We start from the raw sequence: 26040 nt of genomic DNA, 5'->3' as shown, positions 1-26040 counted from the left end.
AGAAACTGGTCAAAAGCGATTATCATAACCTTTTTTTTGCTACCAAATCCAATGGCCAAACAATAATTATATTTAGCCATACTCTTTTCAGTTGTTTGCTTAAAAGGGGAAAACTCATTGTCCAAGCACTCCTGAGTGCCAAATTTATGTGGCTTACTCATGACTGGAAGTGGACTACAGACAGGATAGCAGAAGCCTACAGGTAATCCCCACAGGATATTTCTAGGTTATTGCTCTGGCAAATTGGAGGGATATCCTGACCCTGTACATTTTTAAAAGTATAATCTTCCATGAGGTAGAGATTGTAGCCTTCTAATGAAATTTACTTAAAACCTCCTGATACCCCGTTAAGCCTCCACCAATGGCAAAGTCCCATTAGATCTGTCCATGCTAAAGCCTATTTGATATTAAAACAAAAGGAAAGGTCTCTGCGTAAGTAGATTAGGGAGACAAAATCAAGCAAGCCAGATTTCTAAACAAGGGGACTTTAAGCATGGAATTTGCATATATTATTCATTCTCTCTCCATGCAAACATGCAGCTATTGCTCAGTGAACTTCGGCCTACCGTGCTTAAAAACAATGGTTATAACATCAGTATCCCCCTTTCTATGGCTGCTGCCAGAGGAATTTCAGTCTCCATTGGGATTTTCACATAACTACCTCTCAACATTGTCCAGTAGTACCCTTTCTCGAAAATGCTACTCAGCACTTGACAGGATGAGCACTGGGTGTTACACTATATGTCGGCAAATCGAACTCCAATAAAAAATATACAAAAATAAAATAATAAAATAAAAATAAAATAAAATAAAATAAAATGCCACTCAGAACTTTTTAAGTGGCAATGGTTTCTTAGCCTCTGTGTAGCAAGTTTCTGCTCTGTACAATCCATGTCTGCTTCCCTGTTAGTACTTTTCCCCTCTTAGCTTCTGGCTAAAAGAGTAACTTAGAGGTCACATTTAATTTGATAAAGGATTAAACACTGTAAAGAAGTAATAGAATCCATGTTGTACCCTGTGTAACAATATTAAGTAGCCTCTATTCCACTTTGCTGCAGCCATAGAGGGTTTTGTGATTAAACAGTCTGAAGTACCTTCATGTTCTACATTTTGAACGCCTGTTCTTTGAGTCATACTGTTTACCACTTTGATTTAGTGCTTCCATGTCCATGCCTACATTTTATTTATGAAAAAGAGTAACTCACTATTGCCTGTTATGGGCCTCAAAAATTTACTCAGTGGGGGTAAGATAGAGTGGATGGTGTTCCTCTTTTTTTTAATTTAAATTCAACTTAGTTAGCATATGCTATATTATTAGTTTCAGGAATAGAATTTAGTGATTCATCAGTTGCATATAACACCCAGTGCTCATTACATCAAGTGCCCTCCTTAATGCCCATTGCACAGTTATCCCATGTCCCTACCCTTATCTTTTCCCTGAATGAACACTTGGGAAAGCTTCATCACTTTTCTGACAACTTTTAGAAAGATCTGTGTCATTTTTCTTTTTAAGATTATTTATTTATTTATTCATGAGAGAGAGGCAGAGACACAGGCAGAGGGTAGAGCAGGCTCCCAAGAGGAGCCCGATGTGGGACTCAATCTTCAGACCTGGGGATCATGCCATGAGCCAAAGGCAGGCGCTCAACCACTGAGCCACCCAGGCGTCCCAGATCTGTGTCGTTTTAAATATACCTCTAATCTCAGTTCAGAAATTAGAATGTTCATATTCAGAAATAATCACAATTCTTAACTTCCTTTAGTAGTTATTTCTACTTTTTTTAAGCTAGAAAGGGAAATATTTTAATAGACTTTTATATAATTGTGGATATTGTTTGATACTATGCCAAAACTCAACACTTAATAGTTTCATAAATGTTAGCTACAATATAGAATTTGAAAACCATATAAACGGACATACTGTTACATAAACATAAACACATAAACATTCATACTGTTACATTGTAGTCCATTCATTATTTTGAAGTCCGAATGGATCTTTAACCCATGCGTGATTCTATACATCATGAATTGATCATGTGGAGAATGTTAGAGCACTGAGTTAATGTTGACCTTTTTTGTTTATACAATATCAAAATTGCTTTAGAAGGGTGCCTGGATGGCTCATTCAGTTAAGTATCTGCCTTTGGCTAAGGTCATGATCTCAGGGTCTTGGAATTGAGTGATGCATCTGGCTCCTTGCTCAGCAGGGAGCCTGCCTCTCCTTCTCCCCCTAACCTCCTTCCCTCTGCTCAGGCTCTGTCTCACTCTCTCAAATAAATAAATAAAATAAAATAAAAACAGAAAAAATAACAATTGCTTTAGATTACTAATTGCCTGAACAAGGAGGAATATGTGCCACAGCAAATATCTTCTGCTGTACCTGGATCAGTGCCTCCAGAATTGTAGCAAATACAAGGAATTAACAAGCAACTCACTAGGCTAGAACAGATTGGTACCCCTTCAGGTACATTCTTTGATTTCATACTAACTGGTTTGATAATGGGGACCTTGGCTAAGGAGTACACTTTGGTCTCTTGGTATTATCCTCCTAATAGCTAGCATTATAGTCTCTATGGTACAATATGTTCTCTCAAAGGTCTTCAATGTATGTTCACAGCCATCAACAGTACATCACATGGTCTCGTTGTGCTTGGAGAAACAGACTCAAGGTGAACAGAGACAGGAACAGCAAAATCAATTCTTCTACAATCTGACATCTTCACCTATGAGTTTCACAATGAAACGGGGAACTTAACTCTGGTGGTAACTGAAAGTGGCACTAATACCAAATTTCTGGTCAATCTCTCTAGGAGAGGATTACCAGTAGGGGAAACTGTTAAGCTAAACAAGGAGGCCATTAGACTGATGTGGCTCTAATGCTGTGAAAGCCTATGTAAGCAAACCAAATGCCTCAAGGTTAAAAAATCCAAATCCAAAGGACAACCAATCATTCAGAAACAGCCAACTAAGCTTTACCAATTAATCATGGAAATATACGACTCAGATCTCCTGATACAGGGAGCAGAGTTGATTGACAGCCCCAGCTGCAGCCCCCATAGATCCACCACTGGATTTCTGCTGAGACCAAGCTTTCTCCAGACTGCTCCCAGCCAGTGATTGAAACTTGTGAGGCATTAGTGCAGGCCTACCTTTGTGGGAGGCAAGAGTCTTCTAACAGGCAATTTTTTGGCTTAAGGGCTTCTCATTAACATCACCAAAACTTCCTTGCAATTGTGCCACAGTCTGAGATTCTTCCTCCCTAATCCTCCTTCCTTCCCTCTCCCCTTTCACAGGCATCAGCCCTACATAATGTCCTAATGGCCCTTCCTAACTACTTCAGCTCCATACCCTCTCCCCTTATCATTAATTAGCATTTCCCCAATAAATCCCTTATACATCTAATCCCATCTGAGTATCAACTTATCAGAGTACTCAAAGAGTAGTTTAAATAAAAAGTAGGGAGACAGACATGATACAGAGGAGCAGAAAAATTACACCTAGTGAGGGAACATGAGGTCTAGGTTTGTTGCTGTTGTTGTGCAGATAGGAGCTATTAGAGCATATTTGTATATTGACCAAAATTATCCAAATAGAGAAGGAAAAACTGATGCTGTAGGAAACACAGAGCATAATCCTCAGAACAAAGTACTTGCTTAGACAAAAGGATATGGAATCCAGTGCACAGAGAGGTCAGCCAGCTCCAGCATCTTCTCCTCTGTACCATCCCTATAGTCAGTCTACTTTTTCAAAGCCTGAATGGCACCTTTCAGTGTAAAAGTACTTTTTTTTTTTGCTCCCAAGTTTTTATTTAAATTCTAACTAGTTAACATACAGTGCAATATAAGTGTCAAGAAGATTTTTTTCTTTTAACTTTCCTTTTTTAAAATATATGTATATTTTTTTATTGGAGTTCAAATTGCCAACATATAGTGTAACACTCAGTGCTCATCTCGTCAAGTGCCCCCGTCAAAGTCCTTTATAAGGGACTTTAACACACATCGTCTCATTTTATCCTCACAAGCATACCTGAATTGGTAGGGGTTAGCATCATACACATAAAAGATAAGAAAACAAGGGCACCAGGGTGGCTCAGTTGGTTAAGCATCCGACTCGATTTCAGCTCAGATCATGATCTTAGGGTTGTGAGCTCTAGCCCCATCTGGGCTCCACACTCACTGGAGAGTCTTCTTGAGATTCTCTCCCTCTACCCCTCTCCCTGCTTGCTCAAGCTTATTCTCTCAAAATAAATAAATAAATCTTTGGGGCGCCTGAGTGGCTCAGTCAGTTAAGCATCTGCCTTTGGCTCAGATCACGATCCCAGGATCCTGGGATCAAGCCGCTGGACAGGCTCCCTGCTCAGCAGGCTTGCTTCTCCCTCTCCCTCTGCCCTGATCACACTACCTCTCTAAATTTTTTAACAATCAATCAGTTAATCAATCAATCAATATTTTTTAAAAGATTAAAAAACTAAAATTCAAAGAGCTTAAGTGTATTTCCAGAGTTTTGATGATTAGGAAAGAACAGAACTTAGAGATAGAACTTTGCCTTCTGATTCCAAGTCTAGTATTAGACTGCTACTCCTAAGAAAACACAAGAGGTTGGACAGAGGCCATAAAGAGCAGCGTGGGCCGAGAGGGATCACACTAGGGTTGAGCACCAGTGTAGGGGAGAATCTGAGCTCATATTTAGAGACCCATGGCTGTTTTAATAGACAAGGGGCAAGCAAAAATGAAATAGAATGCCAGGTAGTTCATCTAACTGATATATCATTCTAAATACTAGCCAGCCAATACAAAATTCAAGTGTATGGCAGCAAGACAGATTTTGGAATACTTCAGATCAGAACAAGAATAATCAAAGCTAGGAATAGTAGAAAACATTCAGGAGAATTCCTGAGCCCCTAGCAGTGCTTCAGGCATTTTTATAGAGTGCCACACTTAGGCTGTATAGATAAACCTCAGCAATACCCCACATTCAGTTCCAGACCACTACAATAAAGTTAATAACACAATAAAGCAAGTCAAATACATTTTTTCATTTCCCAGTGCACACTGAAATTTGTAGTATAAACTTATGTTAAACTTGTTATAATATAAACCTATGTTTATACTATATTGTAATCTATTAAGTGTGTAATAGCATTGTATCTAAAATGTACATATCTCACTAAAAATAGTTTATTGCTAAAAAAAAAACCATCTGAGCTTTCAGCAAGTCATAATATTTTTGCTGGTGAAGGGTCTTGCCTCAATGTTGATGGCTGCTGACTGATCAAGGGGTGGTGGCTGAAGTTGAGGGGGCTTGGCAATTAAAATAAGATAATGAAGTTTGCACGTTGATTGACATTCATTTCACAAATGATTTCTTCATACCATGTGATGCTATTTGATAGCATTTACTCATAGTAGGACATCTTTCAAAATTGGAGTCAATCCTTTGAAACCCTGCCACTGCTTTTTTTTTAAAGATTTTATTTATTTATTCATGAGAGACACAGAGAGAGGCAGAGACATAGGCAGAGGGAGAAGCAGGGACCCTGATGTGGGACTCGATCCCAGAACCCTGGGATCATGCTCTGAGACGAAGGTAGATGCTCAACCACTAAGCCACCCAAGTGTCCCCCTGCCACTCTTTATCCACAAAGTTTATACCATATTCTAAATCCTTTGTTGTCATGTCAACAATCTTCACAGCATCTTCATCAAAAGTAGATTCCATCCCAAGAAACCATTTTCTTTGCTCATCCCTTGGAAGTTACTCTTCTGGGCAGCCCAGGTGGCTCAGCGGTTTAGCGCTGCCTTCAGCCAAGGGCGTGACCCTGGAGACCCAGGATCGAGTCCCATGTTGAGCTACCTGTGTGAAGCCTGCTTCTCTCTCTGCCTCTCTCTCTTTCTCCCTCGTGTCTCTCATGAATAAATAAATAAATAAAATCTTAAAAAAAAAAGAAGCTACTCTTCATCTATTAAAGTTTTATCGCGAGATCACAGCAATTCAATCACACCTGCAGGCTTCACTTCTAGTTCCAGTTTTCTTGCTATCCCCACCACATCTGCAGTTACTTCCTCCATTAAAGTTTTGAAACTCCTCAAAGTCTTCCATGAGGGTTTGAATCAACTTCTTTCAGACTCCTGTTCATGTTGGGGGTAAAGCTCAGTGGTAGAGCAACCCCCTGTTCGTGCTGATATTTTGACCTCTTCCCATGAATTACAAATGTTTTTCTTTTTTTAAGATTTTATTTATTTATTCATAGAGATGCAGAGAGAGAGGCAGAGACACAGGCAGAGGGAGAAGCAGGCTCCATGCAGAGAGCCCGACATGGCACTCGATCCAGGGTCTCCAGGATCACGCCCTGGGCTGCAGGTGGTGCTAAACCGCTGCATCAATGGGGATGCCCTACAGATGTTCTTAATAGCATTTTAGGATGGTGAATCCTCTGCAGAAGGTATTCAATTGACTTTGCACAGATCCATCAGAGAAATCATTATCTATGCCAGCTCTAGCCTTAGAAAATGAATTTTTTCAATAATAAGACTTGAAAATCAAAATTATTCCTTGATCCATGGCTGCAGAATGGATGTAGTGGCAAGCAGGCATGAAAACAACATTAATCTCACTGTATATCTCCATCAGAATTCTGGGGTGACCAGGTGCACTGTCGATGAGTGGTAATATTTTGAAAGGAATCTTTTTTTTTTTTCCTGAGCAGTAGATCTGAAAAGAGGGCTGAAAATATTCAGTAAACCATGTGTAAGTAGATGTGCTGTTATCCAGGCCTTGTTGTTCCATTTATAGAGCACAGGCAGTGTGTATTTAGCATGATTCTTAAGGGCCCCAGGATTTTCATCATGGTCAATTGAGCATTGGCTTCACCTTCAAGTCACCAGCTGCATTAGCCCCTAACAAGAGAGTCAGCCTGTCCTTTGTAGATTTGAAACCAGGCATTGATTTCTTCTCTCTAGCTATGAAAGTCCTAAATGGCATATTTCTCCAAAAGAAGACCTTTCCATCTATATTGGAAATCTGTTGTTTAGTGTAGCCACCTTCCTTAATTATCTTAGCCAGATCTTCTGGATAACTTGCTGCAGCTTCTACATCAGCACTTAACTGCTTCCCTTTGCACTTTTATGTTATGGAGGTGGCTTCTTTCCTTAAACCTCCTGAACCAGTCACTGCTATCTTCAGACTTTTCTTCTGGAACCTCCTTAACTCTCTCAGTCTTCACAGAACTGAGGAGAGTGGGTGCTTTTCTCTGGCTTGGGCTTTGGCTTAAGGGAATGTTCATGGCTGGTTTGATCTTCTTAGCCAGATCACTAAAACTTTCTCCCTATCAGCAATAAGGCTGTTTCACTTATCTTCATTCACTTGAGTAACACTTGTAATTTCCTTTAAAAACCTTTCCCTCCATTCATACTTGGCTAACTCTTGGTGCAAGAGGCCTGGTTTTTAGCTTATCTCACATTGATATGACTTCCTTACTAAGTTAATTCATTTCTAGCTTTTGATTTAAAGTAAGAGGTGTGCAACTCTTCCTCCCATTTGTATACTTATAGGCCATTGTAGGGTTGTTAATTGGCATAATTTCATTATTGTGTGTCTTGGGGAATAGGAATGCCCAAAGAGAGGGAGAGAAACAGGAATGGACGGCATATCTGGGAGCAATCGGAACACACATGTATTGATTAGGTTCGCTGTCATATGAGTGCAGTTCATGGCACTCCAAAATAATTATTATAGTAACATCAAAGATCACCATTATAAATATAATAACCATAATGAAAAAGTCTGAAATATTTCAAGAATTTCTAAAATGTGACAGAGAAACACAAAGTGAGCAAATACATATGGAAAACTGGCGCTGGACAGCCCGGGTGGCTCAGTGGTTTAGCGCTGCCTTCAGCCCAGGGTGTGATCCTGGAGACCCACGATCGAGTCCCCCGTCAGGCTCCCTGCATAGAGCCTGCTTCTCCCTCTACCTGTGTCTCTAACTTTCTCTCTCCCTGTGTCTCTCATGAATAAATAAATAAAATCTTGAAAGAAAGAAAGAAGAAAGAAAGAAAGAAAGAAAGAAAGAAAGAAAGAAAGAAAGAAAGAAAGAAAGAAAGAAAGAAAGAAAAAAAGAAAAGAAAAGAAAAGAAAAGAAAAGAAAAGAAAAGAAAAGAAAAGAAAAGAAAAGAAAAGAAAAGAAAAGAAAACCGGCACTGATAGACATGCTCAACGAAAGGTTGCCGCAAACATTCAACTTGTAAAAAATGCAATATCTGAAAATGCAATAAAGCAAAGCACAGCGAAATGATGTACACCTGTAGTTTGGAAGAGAATCATTAAGGATTCTGAGCTAGCAGGGGTGTAGGTATGTTAGAAGTCCAAGATAATTTTAAGGTTACTGTCTGGGGGAGACCCATAGATGCACTCAAGAATACTAAGAGAGGATGAGGTGGAGGTGGGGGCTGTTATAGAGGTAGGTGACCAATTCCTCTTGATACATGACGATGTTTGGGATGGGGGGGAGACTCCCCAGATCTAAAGGGACATATTAGATTACTTTAATGAAGAGGTAGAACTGGTGTCATTTGAAGAAAAAGAAAAGGACTGCAACTTCCATCCATTGTCTTAACTGGTTCAGTACTGAATTAATCATTTTCCATTCAAACCCCTGTGTCCTGGACTAAGCTTCTTCCTAGATTATGAGCTACATAGGGCAGGGTATTATTTCTTTCTGTGATTTGTTGTGAGGAGGATTCCCTCTAAAATGTTGGATGGATGAATGGATAGACAGATGAGTAGATGAATGGATGAATTACTCTCCTCTTATCCTCCATTCTCCACCTATTAATGTCTTATGTCAAATGATCCCTTTTTTATGAAGCCATTCTTTAGTTCATCCTCTAGATATCCACTCTCATATATTTGAACCTTTAAAGACTTTGTTCCTGAGATTCTTACCTTACCCGATCTTATATTTTTGTGTTACCGTCTTGTAATTTGTGTTTGTTTTAGTCTTCCACAAAGAGGTACTTCGTCTCATTCATCTTTACTTCCTGTTGAACCTAGCACAGGGTTTACACACAGTATATAATCAATAAATGTTTTTGAATATAATTTAATATAGAGTACTTTCATTTTCACAATATCCTTGCAAGATAAGCAAAATGGGTATCATTCTCATTTTACTGGTTAAGAAACTGAGGTTTAGATAAGTTAATGACAATCATCCACTGGCCATGGTTGCCCATATGGGCAAAGAGCTGGCTAGGAGGAGAGCACAAGGGTGGGAAAGGAGAACCGGCTTTCACCAGCACCATTTTCTGACTCAGTATGCATTTGACAGATCTGCTTTTAAACAGCCTTTAAAAAGAATATGCTGGGTCATAAAAACCAAAACTTTCTGCATGTACGAAGAGGATAAGGTCTTTAAAGATATTTTCCTCCCTTGATCTTCCCTTCAGTAGGGCATATGTTATATTTTCCTCTTAACCGTATACACCCATCACCATACACCACCTTACCCAGATGTCTTATGTGTCTCCAATCTGTTCTTATGTTCAGTGTCATCATTGCTTACCTTGTCAAGGGCCCCATTGCCTTATGATCACACAATTGTTGTAGCTCTTCAGTTGCTCTTTCCACCATATGGGTCCCTCCACCTTTCAGTCAATTCTCCACAACAATGCCAGTAAATCTTTCAAAGCTACTATTGTTTACATACTTGCCAAGCAGCACCCTACAATATTTTTTAGTGGCTGTCTCTGATTTCAGAAATAAGATCAAACTGTTGAGCTTGAAATTCTATCCTCTCTCAGCCTTTTCAGCAACCTCATCTCCAACCTTTTCTCATACTACTCCTTAAAGGAGCCTTTATTCAAGCTTAGATTTTCCATGTATAACACATGTTCCCTCCCCCTCTCAGTCACGTCGTTTCTCCTACTTAAAATGTCTTCTTTCTTCACCTTTTATCTAAATGTTACACTATCTTCAAAGCACAGCTCAAAGGTTATCTTCGCTCTGAAGTTTTACTGTATACATCATCTCTTGGTAATCATTCTTTCCTCTGAATTCCTTTAGCATTTTCCATATGCTACTTAACTATTTTTTAGGGTACAAATACTCACTGACCACAAATAAATCTTTAGGTCACCCAAACAGAAACTCTGTACCTATTGAACAATGACTCCCTATTCCCTTCTTCCCTCAGTCACTGTGTTGTTGTTGTTTTTTAATAATGTGCACTATGGTTGAGAAACTGATTTATAGGTTAGTACACCCATCCTCAGCTCTAGCCCCAGGTGACCACTGAGGCTTAGAAATCACTGTCGATTGCACTGTGACAAAGGAGGCGGCATTCTGTCATACTTTGGTAGCAACCTTTCCTAAAATTTTCAGTGGGGCAATTTTCTGTGTGTATAGCTCCTTTTTGCTCAAGTTTCTGGTGTTACCCAGATCTATCTCTCATTCTTGGAGTTCATAGCAGTGAGGGACTCAAGCTATGTTTTCCAATCCACTTTCTGGGTCTTTTCCCCTATTTCTCAGTTTGGTTACTAATCTGTTTAGGTTTGATTTTCTTTTTTTTTTTTATTTGTGGTATGACCTGAATTTGCCTCTTTGTAGTGACCCTCTCCATGACATTCCTCCCTGAAGAGATGGGTGAATCTTTTTCTTTGTGGTGGTCATTCTACATCATTTATCCCCCCTAGAGTGTCAAGTAGCCATTATGAACCCAAAGAAATGTGTGTGGAGTTGAGCATTTTGGAAGGCACTATGTTGCTGATAGAGCAAAAAGTGATAAATAAATCTTAAGCTTTCTATTTCAGAATAATGAACTGATCCTTACTTTTTTTAGCTACTAAAATATTTAGAATTTATGATTTTTTTCAATGCTCTTCTATCGCAATATGAAACTTGATGAAGATGAGAAAAAATACAAAGGGGTGAGATGACATTTAAAATTTTGGAAGTATATGGTTGGAGTTGTAAGCCTACTTTCACTTATGCTTGAATTAAGGCAACAATATATATGAACAAAAAATAGAGAACAAAAAGGCATGCTGAGTAAGGTGCAGTTATTTAGACTTTTTACTATTCACTTACTTATTGAGCACTTGCTACCATACTAGTTACTGAGAGGGGTTCAGAAATGAAAATGTATGGTCCTACCCTCTAACAGCTTATAATCTAGCATTAGGAAGACAAAATAAGCAGTTTACAAAGTAAAATTAAATGCAAACAAGAGTGATATGAGTAACATATAGTGGAAGTAGAAAGAAAAAGCAAGATTCACTCTAATTGTATAAAATCACAAGAAACTTAGTGGTAAAAACAAAATTTGAGTCTCTGATGGCAGATAAGATTTAAATACGTCCATGTTATAGGAAGGTCTATCCTCCATTAAGACTAGTTTTAGCAAAAGGATAGAGTCTAGTAGGGACACAATTGCCAGAGTGAAATAGCCAGACAGAAGTGCAGATTAAGATTTTTTCTTACTTAACTATTGGGAACCGTTATTGTTTCAGTCCAACTGAATGTCATAATTAGAGTTGTGTTTCAGGTACATGAGTTTGACCACAATGTGTTGGTTGAATCAGGATGGGGAAGGTTATAGGCAATGATAATACAACATTAGATTGCCTCTTAAAGTCTACATCCTTGGGGTGCCTGGGTGGCTCAATGGGCTGAGCTTCCAGTTCTTGATTTCAGTTCAGGTCAGGATCTCAGATTCATGAGATCAAGCTCCACATCAGGCTCACTCAGCTCACATGCTCATTTGTTCTTTCTCCCTCAAATAAATAAATCTTTAAACAAAGTTTAAACCCTCATTCTTACATGAGTGGCAGCTTGATAGAGTGGAAAAATCACTGGACATGAAGTCTGAAAGCATTTTCTGGCTGTGTTTCTTATTAGCTGTGACCTTGGGCATATTACTTAATATGTGTACTCTATGGTTTTTTTCTGTTAAGTGGAATTAATATGTATCTTATAGAATTGTTTTGATAAATGAAAGAAGCCTCAGAATGCAATGCCTTGCACAAAGTGAGTGCTCATTGAGTGTTTGTTTCCCTCCTTTCCTGCCTAATCCAGATTTTAAAGGTATTTATTTCTATGACTATACAGCTTGAGTTAGTCAACACCCACATAGTTCATTTCAGTATTTTAGATGATGCTAAACTCTGTGACATAGAAGGCAAAATTATAATACATTTGCATTTGGGAGAAATTTATAATCAAGAAATTAATAGGTACTTTGGGTTCCTTTTTTTAAAAAAAAGATTTTATTTACTTATTTATGAGAGAGACACACACACACAGAGAGAGAGAGGCAGAGACACAGGCACAGGGAGAAGCAGGTTCCATGCAGGGAGACTGACGTGGGACTCAATCCTGGATCTCCAGGATCAGGCCCTGGGCTAAAGGCGGTGCTAAACCACTGAGCTACCCGGGCTGCCTGGGTACTTTGGGTTCTTAACACAGTATGAGTTTGTGCCTGGGTAATCCAGTCAGTTAAGCGTCTGCCTTTGGCTCAGGTCATGATCCCAGGACCCTGCTCAGTGGGGAGTCTGACCCTCTCCCTGTGCCCCTCTTCCTCTGCCCCCTCTCCTCTGCTCATGCTCTGTCTCTTGCTTTCTTTCTTTCTAAAATAAATAAAATCTTTTAAAAAATAAAATAAATAAAATCTTTTTTTAAAAAATCTGCGTTTACTCAACATTCATTTAGCCAATACTTATTGAGCCCCTGGATGAGTATGTGACAGCGGAAGCAACCAAATACAAAAGAAGAAATAACTTAGTCCTGCTCTAGAGAAGTTCAAAATCAAGTTATCAATATACAGATCATTAAAAATGTTTATGATAGGTGCTCCAGGAGAAGTTTATACAAAATGTTAAGAGAGCACAAAAAACACAGAAGTAGCTGAATTTGCAGAGGTAATGGAAAGCTGTCTAAGGAAGCAATCCCTTTTGATAAGTCTTGGAGTATAGTAGCTCATCTGCTACCCAGGTAGAGAAAGAATACACCAAGTAGAGGAAAAAGTAATATAAAAATATTTAAATTTAAAATATAAAAAAGGGAGAGATTGCATTTGGCTACACATAACTGAAAATAAAAATAACAGAGATTTAAACAAAGTCAAGATTTCTTTTTCCCACATTCTAGAAAATCTATAGGTAAGTATTGCTAGCATTGATTTGACCAAAGCATGTCAAATTGTAGGTCTCTGAGATTCCCTTCACCTACATTCCAAAGGAAGCTGAGAAAGAAAAGTTTTCTTTAATTATTTATTTTATCATTTTTAAGGTAGGCACAAAATTACCCCAACAAAATAATAATTCTGTTTAAAAAAAAGAAAGAAAAAGAATATATTTGGTATAGGCAACTAATAATCTCTGCTATACCATTTTTAGAGGATTGCAAATAGTCAGTGTAGCTGAAACATGGAATTTCAAAGGACTGACAAGGGAGGCTGGAAATCCAAGCAGAACTGAGCTAAGGAAAGATCTAAAAGTTTATCTGGGGACGCCTGGGTGGCTCAGCAGTTGAGCACCTGCCTTCGGCCCAGGGCCTGATCCTGGAGTTCTGGGATTGAGTCCCACATTAGGCTCTGTGTATGGACCTTGCTTCTCTCTCCGCCTGTGTCTCTGCCTCTTTTTTTTTTTTCTCTCTCTCTCTCATGAATAAATAAATAAAATCTTTCTTAAAAAATAAAAGTTTATCTGTGCAATTTTTTCATGGAAGAAATAGATTCAAAGATCCACGAGGGGGGATATCAGGTACATCTGCCTGGTTACAGCCATAGTAGTAGGAAAGGAAAGTTCTTTATTCCCAACACACTTGGCCAATTGATCAGAAAACTCCCAAGTCTTGGAAATGTCAGGAGCAGGGTTCCAGCAGGAAAAACTGGTGGGTTTTTTTTTTTTTTTTTTTTTTTTTTTAATGTAAAACTGGTTGTTTTGCTAGGCTGCACAGGACCTGTTTTTATCCCATACCTTGTTAACAATAAAAGTCACCACTGCCAATCATGTTTTTTTTTCTTTTGTCCCTCTATTCCTTTCTTCTTTCTTGCTTTGAATTTATAACAGTGTGTGGCCCAGTAACTCCATTTCTTCTCCCTCTTAATGAGTTTTCAGCAAGATTCTGTACCCCTGAATGAAAATCAGGCATGGCCATAGTTAGGCTCCAGGGTTTCTGAGTCTTAATTTTGTTTTTATATTTTGCAAGTTTCCATCATTCTATTGTGATTCCTCTCCCTTTCATCCTGGGGGTTTTCAACAGCTGCCTTTTTAACACGCTTCCCTTCTCCTTAACTGCTTCATTTCCTGGGCACTCTCATCCTCTCTTGCATAAGGAAAGTTCAGGGAAGTGTTTAGTTACCTGGAGAGTCAAGATCTTTCTAATATCTGACTAAACCCCTCCTACTACCAAATTAAAATCATATCCAAATTGTTGATAAAAGTAATACCATTTTGGTGATTCTTTTTCTCATCTCAAAAGAAATGTCTGTTTATTGTTTAAAAAAAAAAAGAACTTGAAAAAAACCAGATCAAACAAAAAAGAAGTAGAACTCATCAATATCCCACCATTCCAAAATTTTCACCATTAACATTTTGGTGTATGTTCTTTCCTTTCAGTCTTACTAAATAATATACCTTTATTATTATTTCTGGGTTTTAAATTTTAGACATTGGAAATGTGTCCCACAATGGAAGACAAGGACTAAGAACTCATGAATTCTTCCCTCAATACACACACATCCCTCAAAATACACACATCCCTTTCTTATGGAGTTTTACAACAATTTTTACTAAATGGTATCAACAATGTGGTAAACTTTATTACGCATATTATACCACAAGTTCTTCTAAAACCTCAAGCTGCAAAAAAATAAATAATATCAACATTACTGAGTCATTTAATATATAAAAGTACATTTCATTTTTTATTTGTACGTACAATTTTTATTTTTCCAAGATTCAGTAATTGCATGTTTTTCCCCCTCTATTTGCTTAGTTTTTATGGAAATGATCCCAACTTTTCAAAAGAACTATGAAACCTAAATCAGGTGAGCCAAATAAATCAGTCCCCCCACCTTTTTTAAAATATAATATCCATTTTGGAGTCTTCCATAATGTTGCTCCCATCTGAACTGGAAGCTCTCACCTTGAACCTAGATTGTTTCCATCCTGGATAGTCCTTTTGCCTTTTTTGTATCTTGGATCTTGAGCCCCAATCTCTTCTTTCTTGCTTTATTGCCTCTAGTGAAGCACATACTTGAGTAATTTCCTAAAAAATCTGGAAGGTAAAGCTTTTGTGCTCATGAATGACTGAAGATGTCTTTATTATAAATAATCCTCACTTGATTGGTAGGTTGACCAGGTAGCAAAAAATTTTTCCTCAGAATTTTGAAGGCCTTGGTCCACTATTTTTTTAGTTTCCAGGATTGCTGTTGACATATCTACCATTCTGATCCTTAAAACTTTGTATGTGATCTGGTAGGTTTGTGTGGGTTTTTTTCCCCTTAAAGATTATCCCTTTATGCCTGGGGATTTGAAATTCTACAATATGCCTTGGTGTGTGTCTTTCTTCATTCAATGTCCCAATCATTTATCCTCTTTATGCTCTTTAAGTAGAACAAATAGGACCCTAAAATCTAACTGTAAGAAGTTTCTCTTAGATCAATCAATTTTGCTAAAGGAGAATCCTCCATTCTCTTACTTGGGGGATTAAAAACCTAACTACCACCAGTCTACTTTATACTGTATACATATTTTTCTATATACATATATTTTTCACAAATGAGATCACACTACACATAATGTTTTCTAAAATGTGCTTTTCACCCAACAAGGTATCTGAAACATCTTCCATGGCTATATGCATAGAAATGTAAAAAGAATGCCTAAAATTTCATATTTTATATAAGCCATAATTTACTCAAATAATTTCAAAGTGATGGGCTTTGGAGTCTTTTTCTTTGTATAACTACATTGCAATTATGTCTATATCTTCCTATACTTGAGCAAGAATATCTGCTCAATAAACCTCTAGAAGTGGAATGGTTGGATCAAAAGATGTGCATATTTAAAATATTTTATCAACATTGCTCAATTACACTCCCAAGAAGTTTGTATAAATTCATGCTATCTCCAATGTTGTGTAAGAGTGCCCACTTACTTATATGCTTGAAAAGCCTGGGTATTGTCAAAATTTTTCAACTTCACCATTTTGACAAAATTTTTAAAAATGTATCTAGTTCTCCTGAGGTTTGACATCTGAGGAAGACAATGGAATAGAAGGATCCTTGGCTCACCTCATCTGGCAGATTCAACTGGATAACATCCACACCAGTGTAAATAAACCAGAAAGTGATCCGAAGACTAGCAGAATAGATTCTCCACAGCTAAATGTAGAGAAGAGGCCACATGGAAGAGGATAAGAAGGGTGGAGATGCAGTGTGTAGTCAAATGGACCCATAGGACTATCCAAGGGAAGGAGGGACACCACAGGCACAGAATGGAGAGAGGAGATGACCCCCTCCCATTGGGCACCCCCAGGCACAAGGGGGCTGCACTGGGAAGAGGAATCCCAAACATTTGGCTTTGGAGGCTAGAGGGTCCAGGCTTTACAAGTTTTTATATCAATGAGGCTTAACATCTGAAATTTTAAAAATCAATGGGCTAAGCTCTAGGAGAGCAGGCAGGGCAAGAGGAAACTGAATCCCCACCCTTAAAGAGACAGTACAATAAGCAGCCCCATGGAGATACAGCATAGAAGCAACAGTTTGAAAAATGCCTGGGTTATATGGGAGGGAGATTTGTTTAGTAATCTCAGTGTGTGTGCTGGAGGGGCAATGAACTTAAGGAGATTTCTCCAAAAACAAAAGAACTGGTGGGTACCATTTCTCTCCCCAGTCACACAGCCTAGACATATGGACACCTGCAGGAACCAATGCAGCACTAGCACTCTCTACCTAGCTTGCTAACAGTGCACACTTCTGCAGATGCACTGCTTCCAACCCAGCCAACTCTGGCAGGAGTTTTACCAGGAAGCTGCAGCTCCCCTTCCACAGCTGACCTGCTCAGATCTTGCTTTACATCATGTACCCTGCCCCCACATTTTCATGAAGACCTGACCCCTCCCATACGTTCTTGGCTGGAGCAAATCCAAAGCAGTGTCACAAGCCTGACAGTGTGCAGGAAGCTCTGACAAGGGCAAGCACCACTTCAAAATCACTCCAGGCCCAGGGAGAGGGGACTATAACCATATGAACCAGTCTAACTGTGGCCCTAGCAATGCGCTAGGGGTAGTCTCAGGTCTGACTGCACACCTGATCACCAAAAAAGGCTCTCAAGAGATAACACAGGGAGAGCACCCTGAAGTTCAATGCCACCACAACTCTGGTGAAAGTGTGGTCTTACTCAACGCAAGCCCAAGGCAGTCCCACACTGGTCCATTAACAACACCAGAACCAAACCCTGTCCACAACAGGAAAAAGAACCATTATAAACATGATTGAAAACAAACATGGCTCAGCCACAACAGGAGAACACATGCAACAGACATAGGAGACATCCCTGAAGTGCCAGGTTCTGGTGAACAGGAGACATTGCACTGCAGGGCACTACAGGACTTCTCCTTCTTAAAGCCACTACTTCCAACAGCAGGTGACACAGCTGATTTTCCTAACACATAGAAACAGACACAGAGAGTCATACACAATAAGGAGACAGAAGAATATGTCCCAAAAGAAAGAACAGGACAAAAATGACAGCAAGAGAGCTAAATGAAATGGAGATCAGTAATATGCCTGATGGAGTATTTAAAGTAATGTTTATAAAGATACGTACCAGACTTGAGAAGGAGTGGAAGGCCTCAGCAAGACCCTTAACAAAGACAGAGAAAAACATAAAAAAAGAGCCAATCAGAAATGAAGAACTCAATAACTGAAAAAATACACTAGAGGGAAGGACGCCTAGGTGGCTCAGCGGTTGAGCACCTGCCTTTGACCCAGGGCATGATCTTGGAGTCCCAGGATCGAGTCCCACATCGGCCTCCCTGCACAGAGCCTGCTTCTCTCTCTGCCTATGTCTCTGCCTCTCTCTCTGTGTCTCTCATGAAAAAATAAATAAAAGCTGAAAAAAGTACACTAGAAGGAATAAATACTAGACTATGGGAAGCATAAGAATAGATCAGCAATCTGGATGACAGAGTAATGGTAAGGAAGAAAGCAGAACAGAAGAGAGAAAAATTAAAAATTAAAAAAAAAAAACAGAGTAAGGGAATTCAGCAACACCATCAAGTATAATAACATAGATGTTACAGGGATCCTGGAAGGAGAAGAGAGAGAAAATGGGGTAGAAAATTATTCAAACAAATAATAGCTAAAAATTTCCTGAATCTGGGGAAGAAATCAGAAACCCAGATCCAGGAGGCACAGAGCCAACAACAAAATCAACCCAAGGAGGTCCACACAAAGACATTTAGTCATTAAAATGGGAAAAAGTGGGATCCCTGGGTGGCGCAGCGGTTTGGCACCTGCCTTTGGCCCAGGGCGTGGTCCTGGAGACCCGGGATCAAATCCCACGTCGGGCTCCCGGTGCATGGAGCCTGCTTCTCCCTCTGCCTGTGTCTCTGCCTCTCTCTCTCTGTGTGTGTGTGACTATCATAAATAAATAAATAATAAAAATTTTTAAAAAAATAAAATAAAATGGGAAAAAGTAGTGATAAAGAATTTTTAAAGTAGGAAGAAGGGAAAAAAAAAACAGCTACATACAAGGGAAACCCCAAAAAGCTATCAGCGGATTTTTCAGTAGAAACTTTACAGGCCAGAAGAGAATGTCATGATATATTCAAAGTGCTGAAAGAAAAAAGCCTGCAACCAAGAATACTCTATCCAGTAAGGCTAGCATTCAGAATAGGAGAGATAAAGACTTTCCAAGACAAATAAAAGTTAAAGGAATTCATCATCACTAAACCAGGCTTATAAGAAATGTTAAAGGGGACTCCATGTGTGAAAAGGAAAGACCATAAGCAGGAGTAAGAAAAGTAGGAAACACAAAGTAGTAAAATTAAATATATCAGCAAATAGATCTACATAAATCAGTTAAGGAACTGACAAAATAAAAATATGTACAATATGAGACCATATACATAACATGTGGGAGGGAAAGGAGTAAAAATTTAGTGTTTTTTAGAATGAGTTCAAACTTAAGGAACAATCAACTTCATATAGACTGCTATATGCAGAAGATGTTAAATATAAACCTAATGGCAACCACAAATCAAAAACCAGTGCATAGATATGCAAAAAATATAGAGAAAGGAATCTAAGCATATCACTAACAAAAGCCAACAATGAGAGAAGAAAGTAAAAGAAAGGAACAGATGAGAACTACAAAAATAAATAAATAAATAAAACAAGTCACAAAATAGCAACAAGTGCATATAAGCAAATACCTATCAATATATAAGCAATAAGCACATACTTATCAATAACTACTTTGAATGTAAATGGACTAAATGCTCTAATCCAAAGACAGAGGGTGACAGGATGTATAAAAAAAGCAAGATCCATAAATATGCTGCTTCCAAGAGACTCGTTTCAGACTTAAAGACACATACATATTGAAAGTGTAGGGATGGAAAAACATTTATCAAGCAAATGGAAGTGAAATGAAAGCTGGGGTAGCAATAGTTTTATGATACAAAACAGATATTAAAAATAAAGGTTACAACAAGAGATAAAGAAGGATACTATATAATCATAAAGGAAACAATCCAAAAAGAAGATACAATAATTGTAAATATTTATGCACCCAACAGGGGAGCACTCAAATACATAAAGCAGCTAGTAATAAACATAAAAAGTAATTCATAGTAATACAATAATAGTAGGGGACTTTATTTTATTTTTTTAAAGATTTTATTTATTTATTCCTGAGAGACACAGAGAGAAGCAGAGACATTAACAGAAGCAAATGTAGGCTCCTCACAGGGAGCCTGATGTGGGATTCGATCCCAGATCAGGATCACACCCTGAGCTGAAGGCAGACGCTCAACCATTGAGCCACCCAGACATCCCTAGTAGGGGACTTTAACACCACACTTACATGAATGGGTAGATCATCCAATAAAAAATGAATGAAAAACACACAGGCTTTTTTTTTATTTTTTTTTAATTTTTATTTATTTATGATAGTCACAGAGAGAGAGGCAGAGACATAGGCAGAGGGAGAAGCAGGCTCCATGCACCGGGAGCCTGATGTGAGATTCGATCCCGGGTCTCCAGGATCGCGCCCTGGGCCAAAGGCAGGCGCCAAACCGCTGCGCCACCCAGGGATCCCAACACACAGGCTTTGAATGACATATCAAACCAGACTGATCTAACAGATATATTCAGAACATCTATTCTAAAACAGAAGAATACACATTCTTTTAAAGTGCACATGGGACATTCTCCAGAATAGATCATCTGTTAGGCCACAAAACCAGTTTCTACAAATTCAAAAAGACTAAAGTCATACCATGCATCTCTTCTGATCCCAACACTACAAAATTAGAAATCAACCACAAGAAAACATCTGGAAAGAATACAAATACATGGAAGTTAAATAACATGCTACTAAACAATGAATGCATCCACAAAGAAATCAAAGAGGAAATTTTAAAAATCCATGGAGACAGATAAAAATGAAAACATAATGGTTCTAAATCCATGAGACACAGCAAAAGGAAAGTTTCTAGCAATACAGCCCTACCTCAAGTAGCGAGAAAAATCTCAAATAAACAAGCTCATCTTAAACCTAAAAGAGCTAGACAGGAAAACAACAACAACAACAACAAAAACCAAACCAGTAGAAGGAAGAAAATAATAAAGATTAGAACAGAAATTCATGAAATAGACACTAAAATAAATAAATAAATAAATAAATAAAACACATCAATGACACCAGGAGGTGGTTCTTTCAGAAGATCAACAAAACTGATAAACCTTTAGCCAAACCCATCAAAAAAGAAAGATGACTCAAATAAACAAAATCAGAAATAAAAGAGGAGAAATAACTGACACCACAGAAACACAAAGAATTATAAGAGAATATTATGAAAAGTTACATGCCAACAAAGTGAATAACTTGGGAGAAATGAACAAAATCCTAGAAACATATAACCTCCCAAAACTGAAACAAGAAGAAATAGAAATTTTGAACAAGACAATTTCCAGCATTGATTGAATCAGTGATCAAAAAAATCACCCAACAAATAAAAGTCCAAGACGAGATGGCTTCATCATTGAATTGTACCAAACATATAAAGAAGAGCTAATACCTATTCTTCCCAGACTGTTCCAAAAAATAGAGGAATGAAAGCTTCCAAATTAATTCTATCAAGCCAGAATTACCCTGACACCAAAACCAGATAAAAACACTACAAAAAAAGAGAACTATAGGCCAATATCTCTGATGAAAATAGCTACACAGATACTCAAAAAAATACTAGCAAATCAAATCCAACAATACACTGAAAGAATTCACCATGATCAAGTTAGATTTATTCCCAGGATGCAAGAGGGGTTCAATATTAGCAAATCAATCAACATACTAAATAACATCAACAAGGGAAAGGATATAAACCATATGATCATTTCAATAGATGCATAAAAAGCATTTGACAAAGTACAACATCCATTCATGATTTTAAAAAACCTTCAACATAGTAGGTTTAGAAGAAACACACCTCCACATACTAAAGGCCGTATATGAAAAACACACAGCTAACATCAGCTAACATCATACTCAATGGTGAAAAACAGAGCTTCTCCCTGAAAGTCAGGAATAAGATAAAGATGTCCACTCTCACCATTTTTATTCAACAACATAGTATTGGAAGTCCTAGCCAACAGTAATCAGACAATAAAAGGGAATAAAAGGCATCCAAATCAGTAAGGAAGAAATAAAACTTTCAGTATTTGCAGATGACATGATCTATGTATATAGAAAATTCTATATATACAGAAAATTCTAAAGACTCCACCAAAAAAACCCACTGAAACAGATACATGGTATCATTTGAGTTGCAGAAATCCATGCATTTCTATATATTGATTTTGTATCAATTAGAAAGATAAATACCACATGATTTCACTCCTATGTAATTTAAGAAACAAAACAAACGAACAAAGGAAAAAAAGAGATAAACCAAAAAAATAGACTTTTAACTCTAGAAAACAAACTGATATTTACCAGAGAGGAGGTGGGGGGCGATGGGTAAAATAGATGGGGGAGATTAAAAATAAACTAATCATGATGAACACTGAATAATATACAGAATTGTCAAGTCATCATACTGTACACCTGAAACTAATATAACACTGTATGTTAACCATACTGGAATCAAAATTTTAAAAATATCAAGTTCTAATTATAAAATATACTTCTTTAATCATTTTTGAGGTAGAATAAGTTTTATTATATTTATTAGCCATTTGCTTTTAATATAAACTTTTTGTTTTATTCACTGCACATTTTTCTAATGGGTGATTAATCTTTATTTTGTTGAATTGTCCCATTCTTCTGTACATTAAAGAAGTTAGGCCCTTGTCCATTATTTATTGTTTCTTTTTAAAGAAAATTTTAATTTATGCATATATTTTACATTATGGCTTGGATTTTTTTGTGATTCTCAGAAAAACCTTCCTTGGGATCCCTGGGTGGCGCAGCGGTTTAGCGCCTGCCTTTGGCCCAGGGCGCGATCCTGGAGACCCGGGATCGAATCCCACGTCGGGCTCCCGGTGCATGGAGCCTGCTTCTCCCTCTGCCTGTGTCTCTGCCTCTCTCTCTCTCTCTCACTGTGTGCCTATCATAAATAAATAAATAAATAATTTTTAAAAAAAAAAAAGAAAAACCTTCCTTACTCCCAAGATGATTTTTTAAAATTCACTGTTTCATCAAGTGTTTCATGGTGGTTTTTATTATATGAGACCACTATGATTTATTTAAACAGTCTGTATTATTAGACTTTTATGTTGTTTTTCATTTTCCAAAGGCCACATCCTCCTGTTTTGTTCTAAACTCCCAGAGAAACCAAAGAACAATAGGTGAATGTCTTCTCTTTATAAAACCTCTTCACAAATACATAAACATTTTTCTTCTCTGACTTCTCTAACTTTAACCGTATTTTATTTCATTTTTGGTTCTCTACTCTCAAATCTTTTTGCCATTCACATGTACATTAAAATGCCACTGCCCAAACTTGGCATGATACTTTAAGGGTGTGACCAATTCTAAGTTTAGCTGAGGGATACTTTCCTAGCTCTTGGATGTCACAGACCTATTAATATATTTCACTATCACAGTTAGCTTTAGAAAAACAGCCACACTATACTGCTGACTCATTCTCAGCTGGTGGTCCCAGGCTATCAAATTCATAAAACTAGAAAAAAAATGTCCAATGTGCTAGAGGAAAGAAAAAGAGATTCAAAAGACTCTGGAATTTTGGAACACTGGGCCAAAAGATGAAACTTATCAGAAAGAAATGAAAATTTTTGCATTCTATGTAAAAAAACAAAACAAAACAAAAATCTACCTGAGTACAGGATAAGGGTGATTTCACTTAACACTTACACACTGAAACGTTTCAGTTTACTGTAAACTTAGTCTCAGCAACAATGCAAAAACTGTTGCCAATACATTTAATGTAGTTTTGACAGGAAAAGAATTTTTTTGCCTGATTATTCACAGCCTCTCCCCTCCCTCTTCAGCCAAGGAAAGTTTTTTTCTTGGCAAGGTCAGTTCCTTTTGAAGAGAGTGGTAGATTTGGTAAGAGAAAAGCTTTGACTGACCTCTTGGAAAAGCTGGAGAGTTACACAAGAAAAAAGGCAGATGCTAAAGATGAGCAGAGACAAACAGAAAGTCAAAAGCCAATAAGCACTGGCTAGGAGAGAGAGAGTTTGGGAAATTTATAAAAGAGAGAAAAGAGAAAGAAATTTGGATTAGCTGCTGTGTTATGGCAAGGGAGGCTTTTGAGATGAGGAAAGAGGTTTTAAAGGAAGTGTTGTCATGTGTTATGAATATCATGTCACTCTGTGTGTGTTCTAAGAGACTTAAGTAAAATTTAAACAATTTTTTTCCAATTATTTTTGGATGTTTGAAATGTGTGTCTTTGGATGGCACTTTGGGCTGAGCTGCCACAGAATATCTGAACTGTATGCAGGTTATGAGATCTTATGTTACATTAACAATTTAATGTTTGACCATAATCAAGATGACAATCACATCATTTTGGCAGACACCTGTATTAGTATCTTGAGCCTTGAATGCCAAATCTTTCCAAGGTGTATTAGTTTGCTAGGGCTGCCACAACTAACCACAGACTGTGGTGGCTTAAATGGCAGAAATTTATTTTCTCACAATTCTGAAGGCTTGAAGTCCAAGATCGGGGTGTTGACAAGGTTATTTTCCTCTAAGGCCTTTCTTGGTTTGTAGATGGCCACATTCTCTCAGTGTCTTCTCAGGGTCCTCCTTCTGTGTGTCTCTGTGTGTGATATATCTTCTTTTTATAAGGACATCAGTCATATTGGATGAAGGCCCACCAAAATGACCCTTTAATTTAATAACCTCATTAAACCAAATTGACTCAAATTCTGAGATATTGGGGGTTAAAATTTCAACAAGGGTACAATAGTCAGAGCATAACACAAGGCTGCAGACAAATTTCATCTTTATTTTCATTTATAGAACTCTTTGAATTTTATTGCTGGTCTTTCAGGACTCTCACCCAAGCTCTTATAATTGATAAACAACCAGAATAGTTGCAACTTCTTCATTAAATTATTGTAAAGTAGTGAATTAACCTGGCTGACATCGATCCACATTATTTCTATTCCACTTAAAAGAATTTAGAATCTGGTAGTTAATGAATATGTGCAAAATGATGTTATATAAGATGATCCTTCAGAGCCACATATACACACACATACACATACGTATATAAAGAAAAACAATTCCCTTCTCTGCAAAATAAACAAGTAGATCAGATAATCAACCAGGTCTCTTCTAGCTGTAAAATCCCACAATTTTAATTCAAGGACAATAAAAATATAATACATTGTTAAATATAATTTTTAAATATTGGATATGTGTTATTAATAATGGGCATCAGGAAAAGCAGAGATCAAGTTAGGAATCGTGGAAGTTTTTCTTAAAATTTGATTGGGCAATCTAAAACATCTTGGAGGAAAATCTTTTACATCTGATTGCTAACCTAGAGTTAAACTTTCAGAATCATAATTCATACTGATGGCAATTCAGGTTCCCAGTTTCACTTATATAACCAGCATTTTCTTTCATAGTGCTATGTGCTTCAAAACTGACCTAGGAGAATTGACCGTGTACATTTATACCCTGCTATAGATTTCATCATATCTCTTCACAGCTACATGGAAATATATATTTCCCATTTTCTTTTATTTTCTTTTATAATTTGTTGCAGAAATAATAACATTTCATCAGCATTAACTGATTATCTGTGTATTTAGGTAGAGAAGAACAGATAGCAAACTTCTGCAGTATACAGATAAATATCTGAGTTTGACAGTGTTTTACACATTATATTTATTCATATTTCCCAAGCTCATGTGGAAATCTATTCATATACTTTTCAACAAGCCAGGATTACACAGTAGATCTGCCAATCCCTAAAATTAGTTTTTTAAAATACCTTGTAGAAGTCAGAAAATATGGCTCATCTTTTTGAAGGTTGAAGACAGGCTAATATTTTACTTTTCTTAAAAAAAAAAAAGATAAGGGCCAACTGTCACACAAAAGTTGTGAAAATGTAGCAGTAATACTTAGAGGTTGCTTTCTGCAGTGAATTAAATTATTATACTTTGAAAGACTTTCATATACTACCCAAGGCTCATTTCTGACATCAAGTTAAAATCACTTTAACATGAATAATTTTTAAATGAAGCATTTTCTGAGGGTAGAAAAGAGCCATATTGGATTTTATCTGGTTATTAAATTCAGAAAGTACCTTGTATCAAGAAAGTGGATACTG

The 26040-nt window shown here is 37.5% G+C and overlaps 1 long non-coding RNA gene across 2 annotated transcripts in view; it reads right to left on the bottom strand.

Moving 5' to 3' along the window:
• The window catches only part of LOC129506361 (uncharacterized), a 158803-nt gene that overhangs the window by 35709 nt on the left and 97054 nt on the right, over positions 1–26040 (bottom strand). Inside the window, exon 5 of one of the 2 annotated variants that reach the window (XR_008663750.1) lies at positions 8957–9050. The exons of the other annotated variant lie outside the window; for it this stretch is intronic. This is a non-coding gene — a long non-coding RNA (uncharacterized LOC129506361). Of the gene's footprint in view, positions 1–8956; positions 9051–26040 lie in introns of those variants that run through there. 2 annotated transcript variants of the gene reach the window in all.

Source organism: Nyctereutes procyonoides, unplaced genomic scaffold (assembly GCF_905146905.1).
Source record: "Nyctereutes procyonoides isolate TBG_1078 unplaced genomic scaffold, NYPRO_anot_genome, whole genome shotgun sequence".
Classification (NCBI taxonomy): Eukaryota; Metazoa; Chordata; class Mammalia; order Carnivora; family Canidae; genus Nyctereutes; species Nyctereutes procyonoides.
The sequence above is the reverse complement of the archived record's forward strand: the minus strand, read 5'-3'. Positions and strand labels throughout refer to the sequence as shown.